Below are 10,814 nucleotides of genomic sequence, written 5' to 3' on the forward strand. Positions count from 1 at the left end.
CAGAGCAACCATAGCTTTAGTTTGGTACGACTTGCACTCACTCGGTAATATGACTTACACATGGCAGTACACATGCTCTGTGTTTGCATATGAATGATGAATTTTTATGAAGCATGACATTTAAAAGAGTTGCTGATGGTGATGAAAAATGCCTGTGTATGAAAAAACATGAATATAATGTCTATATTTATATAAACCCAAGGGCTATGCAGAATAAGGAGGCACTCCTGATTTGAAATCCTTCTCAATAACTTCTACAGCAATCTTAGCCTTTTTCAGTTGGATATATAAGCACTGGTGACAGTAAAATATTCACTCAATGTGTAAAGTCAAAATGACTATAGATTTTAAGATTTTAGATTTATCCACGCAGAAGAACCCAGATATAGCCAGGGGACATAGACCTTCATAAGGCACATTCTAATGTGTAACTCAACCGCCCTGGCAGGCAGAGGGTGACCATCTCATTCTGTCACTGAGGGCAACAAAGATGAAAATCAGAAGGCTGTTTCCAGGGAGCAGAGGTCAGAAACTTGTAGACAGCCAACAGTCAAAAAGCAGAGGTGGTTGGCAGGGCTGTTAATTGTTAACACATACTGATAATGTTGAGGTAAATGCAGCCTGAAGTCACATAATAGAGATTTGGAGACTGAAGGGGGTGGAGGGCACAGTTGAACAGAAAAGTTCAATGTAATTTGTATGAAGTTACATAGTGCCTGCAATATTTCAGAATACAGTAACGGGGGAGGGGAGCTGCAATAATATAAATGGGTGCTTTCCAGGCCTAAATCTCTAAATGCAGCCAGGCAGGAAATAGAAAGTTGTCAGGAAATAGCACATTCTTCAGATGCCAGACATAACAAAATATATCACAATTAACATTTATGTTTTTTTAGAGCTATCAGAAGTGTTCTATTGCTTACATGCATACAGTATTAACCAACATTTATAATATGACTAATTTTATCTATTAGCCCATATGAGTACAAAGTGTGACATCAATCACTACATTCCTCACTCAATTTTGTAACTATAGCTAAATAATGGATAGTAATCAGTTTGGTAAAGTGAATTATCCACATAATTTATTCTGTATTTTTGTAAGATAACTAGTTGGCTTCATGAAAAGTAGAATTTTTCTTCAGTCCACATCGGTGTGTCATGGTTTTGGGTGATACCATTTATTTTCTGAACTGCGTCATTCTTTCGTTTATTACGGCCATTGGTTTTTTCTGCGCCTTTTCTTCAGTTATTACGGCCATTAAATGTTCATTTCCTTGATTGAATTATACGCGTGCAAATCTCTTTTTACAATTTGCACCTGATGGCTTTTTATTTAAACCCCTAGCGAACCGATAAGCGTTGTTTCAGTGTCAACTTGCGTTACACGAAAGCCGGTAAATTGGACAGTTCGGTACTAGATCAGTCCCTCTTTTGCGTCCTTTGAGTTACGCGAGGAGTTACTGCGGAATTACACACTGAGGTTATTGGATTGTGTGCTACGAAGCTAGCGCTATTATCTTTACTCATTTCTACAACTCTTGTGGTTATTTTGACAGTCCTCTGTGCGAGGGCTGTTCTCAAAGTTCTCACGTTCACAAATCTATTCAGTTGTGTTTTAGTATAGTCAATACTCCTTAAGCCTTAGTTTCTTCACCCTGTACTCGGGTCACTAAAGCTTTTTCTTTGGGCTAATCTTCCATAGGAGTATTGTTTTTCTTTTCGTTTATTTTTCCCCTATCCTTTTTATCTCTAACGAGATTTAGTGGTTATTCCGCCCCAGGTGGATAGCTTAAAGTATCCTGCTCAGTCGCGTTTCGTCTCCCAAATTCCCCACTCCCTCACAGTGAATTTAAGCATGAACATTATAGGGGGGTACGCAATAGTTTTGTTATTGTAGAGGTATGCTTGTTTCCCAAGCTCAGCATAAATTTTCTAATCGGACATATGCGTGGAGATTTTGTTGCAACCACTTATGCTGTACACACAACAGTTTTGTGAGTACAGAAAGTTGCTGGCCCCATCCCGCACAGCATGGAGAGGCAGGCAGGATCTGGAGAAAAGCAAAGATGACTCATCAGCTTTATCATATCACCTGAGACGCAAAACAGAATTACAATTAGTCTTTTTAAAAACATGTACTATACATATTTGTTTATTAGAATAAATGTAATATAATTTGCCATGCCCTTCACACTTTAATTTTATTTGTTTATTCACACACTTTGAATATGTCTGGTGTTGGTCATACCGGTTACATGTTTGTCTTGTATGTTGTTTTGGCCGTAAGACTCTAGTTGCCCTGCCAATATTGAATCAGAATTGAAATTGAAATTCAAAATCCATGCCTGGAAAAAGCCCTGCAAGTTCAGCATCTGCATATCTGGTCATTCAGGGAATCAAGACCATCTATTAACATTCTCTTCATTCCCCAGCTTTTATATTCTATTTTGCTCATGCAATGGGTGCAATGATTAGCAATTTAATGTGATCCAATAGAAATCATTTGCAAGTCAAAAATACAATATTTTGAATATTCTGACATTTAGCATGAACGTTAAGCACTTCCTGGGGCATCAATTTATTTTAAGTCAATAAAGGTTTCTTCAGCTTGGCCCTAGTGAGGCATTTTTATGCACTGCATCCCTAACCCTGACACCACTCATTGATGAAATGGACCTATATGCCTTGCATTAATGTCCACGCCAAGAAAATGAATATACTTGCACGGCTATAAATATTCATGATTATGCATGGTTTTTTTTTTAACCCAATATAAAAAGAGTCAGTTCAGTCTGTTTCAGGAGCTACCAGAACAAGCATATCTGGGAAGAGGATACTGAAAGAAGGCCGATGCAACAACCATGGGGAATGATCAGAAATAATATTCTGCCACGGATTCAGGGGAAGTTTACGATTATATTTGGGTCTTTGTTCTTAGGTAAAACTACTGAAGCCATTTACTTGGAAACAACTAAATTGGCAAGGATGAAGAAATGTATTCAATTAATGCTAAACATTGGCTTATGTTCCATTCCATTTGCTAAAAAAAAACATGCCTTGCATTGTTTTTAGTAGTTTACTATGAAGATTTTGAATTATAAAAGGTAAAGCCAAACCTTCCAGCCATTCGCTCACTGAAGTATCAGAAGTGACTTGAATTCTGGTCCACTGTTTCCTCTGGAATGCTGAAAAAAATCTCAGCGAATATGGAAGTGCACACAGACCTACAAAATATCCCATAGAAGCAAATTCTTTAATGATAGACTTCAGTGACAATGTAGCATTGTTAATGTGCTGCATTTTTCAGGATTGCCATAGATGTGGAGATCTTAGTTTGTGCTCCAGAATTTATTTAATTCTGATTTACCTTGTAACTGGGGGATACGAATGAGAAAGTAATTACTGTAAGTAGTTTTTAGAGTTCCATTTTCCATTATGGCTGATTTTAATTATTGAGAAATTGCCTAGAATGATGTACTAATTAATCTGCAAAACATTCCTCAAAGAATTGGAACATGTGTACCTCTTCAGCTGCATATTTCCACAACCACATTAACTTCCCTTAAATGTCATAACCTTTCACTACTTATTCGTTAAAGGTCTCTGCTGAATCAGTGAAGTTCATTCTGTCACCAATATTTAAAGCACTGAAGATCTGACTAATCCTGTTTGACTAATCTGAGCCCTCATTTCAGTGGCTACAAAACACAGCCTGATTAACCCTAATATTAGAAACTTCATAAAACATTACAAAAGCTAATGTACAAAGCCTGAAAAATTAAATGTCATACTTCCTGGAGCATATCATAATATATTTATTTATATAGTGTATGTTTTTGCAGGAAACTTTAAAATAAGAGCTTTATAATCATTATAATAATTTACATTAGTCAATGTATTTCTTTTATTTGCTTTGCCCATTAATTGCTTATTGTGTTGCATGGGTTTTTCATTGCCATTGATGCCATTCGTATTTCACCAGATATTTATATTCGAATTTATCAAATATTACTTTCTGTGGATTTCTTCTCATACAAAAACAGTTTTCATGTGTGAAAGTTATTTGACATGGCTTCCAGCAGAAAATGGAACGTTCTCTTGTCAGAGTTCATTATACCAGACATATCTGTTGTATATATTTTACCTAGGCTAAAATGAATTGCAGTGATCACAATTGTCAGACATGGTGAAGTTACTTGTAGGAGCACTGTAACGGGAAACATCTCCTCTTCCCAAGCCCTGCTGCATTGCACATCAAAGTTTGGGTTCCACATCTATCATGTATACACTTAATAGCATCAACAGTTTGAGAACATCCTACCGGGTTAAGCCAGGTTTATATTAGCAAAAGGCAGACTTTTCCATTTGAAGCAGCCAAAAAAAAGAACTTGTTTGAATCTAATTTGTGCTGAACATTTAACCAACTACCTTGGAAAACTCACGTAATGAAATTTAGCATTATCCATCCATCATCTATACCCACTTATTCCTGGGCATGGTTACGGGGAACGCTGAAGCCTATCCCAGCATGCATTGGGCGAGAGGTAGGAATACATCCTGGATAGGTTGCCAATCTATCGTAGGGCACACCTATGCTGTGAGGTGACAATGCAACACATTGAACCACCACCGGTTTTGTCACCATCAAAAGTTCTAAAAAAATATAGGCCTCAAAGTTGCAAACTGGTCGGTAAAATGAATAGTGATAGTGAAGTGATATGAAATGTTAGGCTCTTTATTGCACTACATAAGTTATATTTGTTATCACTGATGCAAAAAGTGACCATTAAACAGAAATGAGCCAGACTTCCAATTAACAAAAACATCTCTCCTTATATAACTGCATGCTAGGCCAAACAAAAATCTATATGTCTGCAGCATGTTTCTGTGCAAGTGGCATAATGAAATGAAAACCGTACCTTCTTGTATACAAAAACATGCATGTTAACAGATTGCTCAACAATTTGATTAATGTGTTTGTTAATTAACAATGCTAGGAGGTTGTGTTTTTCTTTTGTTGGATACTAACGACCCAGTTTAAGATGGGATGGACAGTTATGGTAGTATTCACACACTCCTTGACAGATTGCTGGTCCCCATTCATTGCAACGTACCCCCATTGATGCCACGTCTTTTGTGACATGGCTGGAACCAGGTGTCTTTTCTGCTTTGAATTCAGTCTGGCCTGTGTATTCTGCCTAGCTCTTTAATTAGTCAATACTTTTCAGGTTTCTATCATCAAACATTCCCTATGACATTTAAATTTACAGTTTGTAATGTTTTAAGTGTTGAAGCAAGACGGGTATTATTTTGTTAGCAAACAGTTTTCAGTTGCAGACAGGTAATTATTTTCCTGTCTTTTTATACACTCATCTGCCGCAAAACGTACTTGCAAAAAAAAAAAAAATAATGTTCACTTGCGGCTTGCTGATTATTGGTTTTGTAGTTGTAGATTTACTACTACAAAATAAGAGCCTGTTAAATATAAATACATAAAGGTATAGTATTGCGATTTTTAAAAGAATTTCCTCCTATAGTAGCATTACGTTCTTCTGCTAAATCCTTGGCATATGGTCTCTAGATATACTAAGGTTCATTTTTGTTGTGTTGGCACAATCTTTCCTGTGTCTTGACTCCAGTATATACCTGTAGAAGGTCAGATGCGTTCCATTGACCTTCTCTTTCCACCTAAGTGTGGTCGTTATTTACTGTCAGGTGTTTTGTGTTCAGAAAACAAGCCCATTGTCATGTCCAACACTGTCAGCACTTGCATGCATTATTCATCCTCTGAAGTTATGGGGCTTGCTTTGTCTGATAGATAGAAGTAATTATATTAGATAAGAAATTAACCTATGTAGACTATTTCTGGCTGGCAGGTAAATACAGTAATAACATAATTCAGAGCCTCTCTGTCAACTCTGTTCTGATCTAATTTTTCCTCAACTTTCATCTGATTTCCACACTATCTTGGATGGCTTTATTACCACATATAGATTATAATTTTGAAATATCATCAAACCCTCCCAACTGAATCACCAAGAGAGGGTGAGTGTCTCGTGCGAGTCAATCTTCCCCTTTAAAGCCTGCTCCTCCTTTCAGTACGGAGAGGGGTTGCTCAATATTTCTCTGTGGAAGGTCTCTCAAGATGAGCAAAATCAATAAATGTTTTCCTCTCCACATTCATCTTCGTGTTTGCATTTGCTCTCTTCAGCAACAAAAAAAATCAGTTGCGTTCTATGGGACCTTCCCAGCCCAATAAATGATAAGTTTCTAATCTATTACTCCGTAATGTTTGGCATTTAAACCATGTCCCATTGTTAATTGACCACCCTGTTTTAATTATCCACTTGGTAGCCTTTCTACTTAGAGTACATACATAAGTGTGACCAACTTTTAACTTCTGAATCAAAATACAACTTTTTAAAAAGATGTATGAACGACATTGTGCCTAATACACAGGGTGTTCATTTTCAGTATAGGACTGTATCAAGCTGATATTCCTGGGCATATTCCTCTAAGATTCTAGACTTTAATTAAAACAGGAAAACAGTAAACCCCAGGAATAGGAGCACAGTAAAATAGTGTATGTTAATTCATTCAAAGGGTTTATATTGCATTACATTATGAGTCCCAAATGGATAAGAGTAAATTTTTTTGTATGGATTCAAGCCATCTGGATTGATGAAAATGCGATCCTAATTTTGCCAACTGTAATATTGCCGTTTAGCCTGGCAACAATATTACAGTGTGGTGTCATGGATACAGTGTACATTGTACTGATTTTTTATGGTTTGTTGACCTGCTGGGGTGTCTCAAATCGGAGAGTCATGCCATTGTAATTATTTTGTTGTAACTGTGAAATTTGGTTGCAGCATTACATCAACGGCAGTAATTGTTGTATTATATTTTTCAGCAGCTTCAATGCCAAAACAACAATGCCATCTGAAGGGTGTTCAGTTTGAAATTGACAGGAAAGAAAAATGTTTTTTTTTTTTTTTAAAGCTGCATTGTAAATGTATTCAAACAATGAGTAAGTATCATTCAAATATGGTAATTTCCTAGTTCTATAGAGATAGCTAGGATAGGGCTCTTTACCCATATATATATATATATATATATATATATATATATATATATATTTTGTTATGGTTGATTTCTTGATTTATTTCTTAAATGTTTGTCCATAACTGCCCCTTACACAATTTTTTACAACAAAAGGATTAGTTTCAGTGACCAGGTGTCACAGTTATAACATTTACGACCTCACTGTTTACACCCTGTAAGTCCATAAATTAACCATTTTTTTTTTAATGCACCCTCTCTCTTTTTCTGAGAACTGATCTATATGATTGCAAGCCCTGGGATGTGAATAGCAAACATTCATTCTTCATGGCACGCATAGCCGTTTTGATATTGTGTTTTAAGGAGGATAAATCATTCCTCAATAGACATTAAAAATGTTTAATTCAAAACAGCTCATAACTATTCAGGAGTTGCCCGCATTTTTGGAACAAAAATCAGTGAACACACGGGAACCGTAGGACTGATTTTGGGAAGCCCTGGACAATGCAATATTTAATTGCTTGTCCCTTTCCCATTTAAAAAATGTATCCCTTATTTGACAAGTAATTAAATATAATTATCCGCCATACTGCATCAGTTGACTGCTTTGCATAAGCAGTTTATAATATCCACTACATCCCCCACTACTGAAAGTGGCTGCTGGGAAAATAGTCATCTGGCCTGGCAGTTCCATACAAAACCTCTTAATTTAGGTTTGCTTATTCAACTGTCCAGCCAAAAACTTCTCCTCCCAGATTTCAGTGGAGGATCAGTATGCTATGTACACTGACAGATATTAATTATCCAAAAATGAATTTGGTTCCCAAGTCACAAGTGTTTGAAATCATGAGAAATACCATTCACTTCTATATGTGAACCTTGCCTGAACCTTGCCACGTCTATCTCCACGGGTTAGACAGTGCTCAGCCAGGACCAGGACCACTGGGATGGATGAGGTTTGATGGACTATCATCCTAAGGTTACTGATATGCCCCTGGGAATGATGTCCAAGCTTTTCATTAGTGTCTTAAGCTATATGTGCAGGAGGGGCCTTGATTGTTAGCTCCAAAGTAAACCACTGGCCAGTTTTCCAATTATTATTATTTCTAACTGATCTATGGTCTTGTGACCATTTTGCTGAGAAGTCTTTAAAGACAGTACATGTCTTGCTGGATTAAATGCTGACTTGGACAGCTTTTGCTTCCTTGCGCACTATTCTACAATGTTATTAAAAGTAGCCCTTGGCTATCTATTTTCTAGCTGTATCGTTCCATGAAACGTGCTACACAATTGGAAGCGTGTGTGGTTTGTGTACTGTTCTGTGCCCACTCTTTTTTAATCAATGGTGTTTGAGTGTTTTGTCAGATGCTGAGAGCTACATTCATCGGAATCTGGCTGAAATTAGTATTCCATTAAATGCAGGCAATCCATTTAACAAAGCAACTGAGATGACAGATTGTTGTAAGTAAGGAACGAAATATGCTATTGTAAGAAATAAACCATGACAGAGGGTGTAATCAACCCAAATGGGAAACAATGGGCTTTTTCATCCCTGATGTAGTTTAATTCTATACAATTGCACAATGAGGAGTGCTGTAGTGCTGCTCTTGACATAATTTGTTGTATTGTCTAGTTCCAACTGCCATTTTAAGTAATGACTTAAATCAATGACTTGAATCAGTATACTCCTCCTAATCCTGGTATTGATACCATTGAATTTCATTGAAATGGGTGGCTGGAAGACCAGTAATGTCTCTCAGCAAGACCCGTAAGTGAGCTTCAAAAATGAAGCCCTTTTTTGACTGCTTGGTTTCAGCTCACCTCGCAGAATGTCAGAACCACAGAAGAGTGTTCATGGGAATTGTAGTGTCATGTCTTATTATCATTACAATTTCAGATGCTTTGGAGAAATAATGTACATTTTTCATTCAGAAAATTGATCAGAAAACATCACTCGCAAACCGGCTTGAGTTACTCGCCACAGCCAATTTTTACCCGCATTTGACAGGTTGGCAGGTGTTAGTTTCAAGCCCTCCTGAAAAGCCCTGCAGCTAAGCATGTGGGCATGTGCACGTTAGGCCTATTGGTCTCGTTTACGCTGTAATGTGATTATAGTTTTTAGTTTTAGGAACCAAGTTCCAGGAAAAAATGTATGGGTTTTTGTAACATTCAGACCTGGGTCAAATATGTATTTGTTTTGGATTCAAATACTTCTCTGTGCTCTATTGATCTTGCCTGGTGTAATTGAGCCTGCCAGTATGACCAGAAGGTGGGATTTGCAACTTTTGAGAGTATTTCATTGGTTCCAATACACCAGACAAGATCGTTAAGTGTAGAAAAGTATTTGAATCAAAAACAAATACGTATTTGACCCAGGTCTGGTAATATTGCAGTGCCTGTGGGCTCCAAAAATAAAACCCATTTGCTGTAGGTCTCTTCATTTTTGTGAGAGAAAAAAAAAGCATATCACCTTCTCCGCATCCAGAGAAGGGGCAATGCTTTGGCATTTTCAACTTAGCTAGTCTTACCAGAACAAAAGTGGCAAGAGTACAATTTGCATATTGCATGAAGAAATGCACTTAAGCTTTTTGTTATGTAACTAACGCCTAGATAACCTCGCCCAGTGAAAATGTGGTATTTAGTCAAGAGGAAAAGCAAGCCAATTTTAATGCAGGCTTTTATGTTTTTTTTTTTTTTTTTTTGTGTTTTGCACAATTCATTAAACTATTTCTCAGCCATTTGTAAATGCAAAAAACTTTAACACGCTAGCAAAGAATTCACAGATTTCAGTTTCCTGGACCTTTAAAAATATTGCAGATAATTATTTTCAAGTACAAATACATTGGACCCACCTGTATTCTTCAGGTATTTTACCATATCAAAAAGTAACATTACCATCACTAATATTCTTCAGGATTGTTGTGAATATGTATTACCTGGTTTATTACCTTTGTTGCTTCTGCTTAAATTATATTGATGGTTGTCAAATGGAAATATTAACATGTCCCTACTATAAGAGATACAAAGCCTTTGTCTTAACAATGATAAAGGGACTTCAAATGGCACCCTCAGTTTGTAACACAACTGTCAAAGGTTTATAAAGCATTGAAGATAAGCTGTCTCAGATTGGGAGCATTCACCTCCAAAAATGCATCTTTCTCTAGTCCCCATCAGATATTATGAAAATTCTTATTTATCGATAATGTGTCAATTTTCACTAGTGCATGATACGGTTTACACAAATTTACACAATGTCATTAGCATTTTCTCACCATCCTATTCTCATGAAAAGTTGAATAATAGATATTAACCATATTAATTAGGACCATGTTTTGTGAAGGCTATACAGTACAAGAAAGTTCAAAGGTTTATAAAAGGGAATACACATACTAGGAGTTGCAAGGTGCCAGCAGACTGGAAAGAGATGCTTTTTAAATGATCAGTTGTAAAGGTCACACCATTGTGGCATTTTTCTAGTTCTGCACAATATAGGCACATTCTCTATGTGCACATGCGCGCGCACACACACACACACGCATGCAGAAGTACGCGCACACACATATTGACGGTATCTCATGGGCGGCACATTTATTATGTTGTTCCCTGCAGAGCACTTGGTGGTCACAGCTGATTGATGTAGCCAGCCCCGTATGCTGAAAAGAGAGGATGGTACCATATCAAATGCCTCAAACTCAATAACAGATTACGGAAGCTATCCACTCTCACACAGCCATATTTCTTAGTCTGGA

At 36.9% G+C, this 10,814-nt stretch overlaps 1 long non-coding RNA gene across 1 annotated transcript; it reads left to right on the top strand.

Moving 5' to 3' along the window:
• Nucleotides 1–1,355: 1,355 nt before the first annotated feature.
• Nucleotides 1,356–3,320, top strand: LOC135254318 (uncharacterized). The gene is made up of 2 exons (XR_010329834.1): nucleotides 1,356–1,414; nucleotides 2,805–3,320. It is a non-coding gene; the product is annotated as an uncharacterized LOC135254318 (long non-coding RNA).
• Nucleotides 3,321–10,814: the final 7,494 nt, after the last annotated feature.

Source organism: Anguilla rostrata, chromosome 4 (assembly GCF_018555375.3).
Source record: "Anguilla rostrata isolate EN2019 chromosome 4, ASM1855537v3, whole genome shotgun sequence".
NCBI classification, from domain to species: domain Eukaryota; kingdom Metazoa; phylum Chordata; class Actinopteri; order Anguilliformes; family Anguillidae; genus Anguilla; species Anguilla rostrata.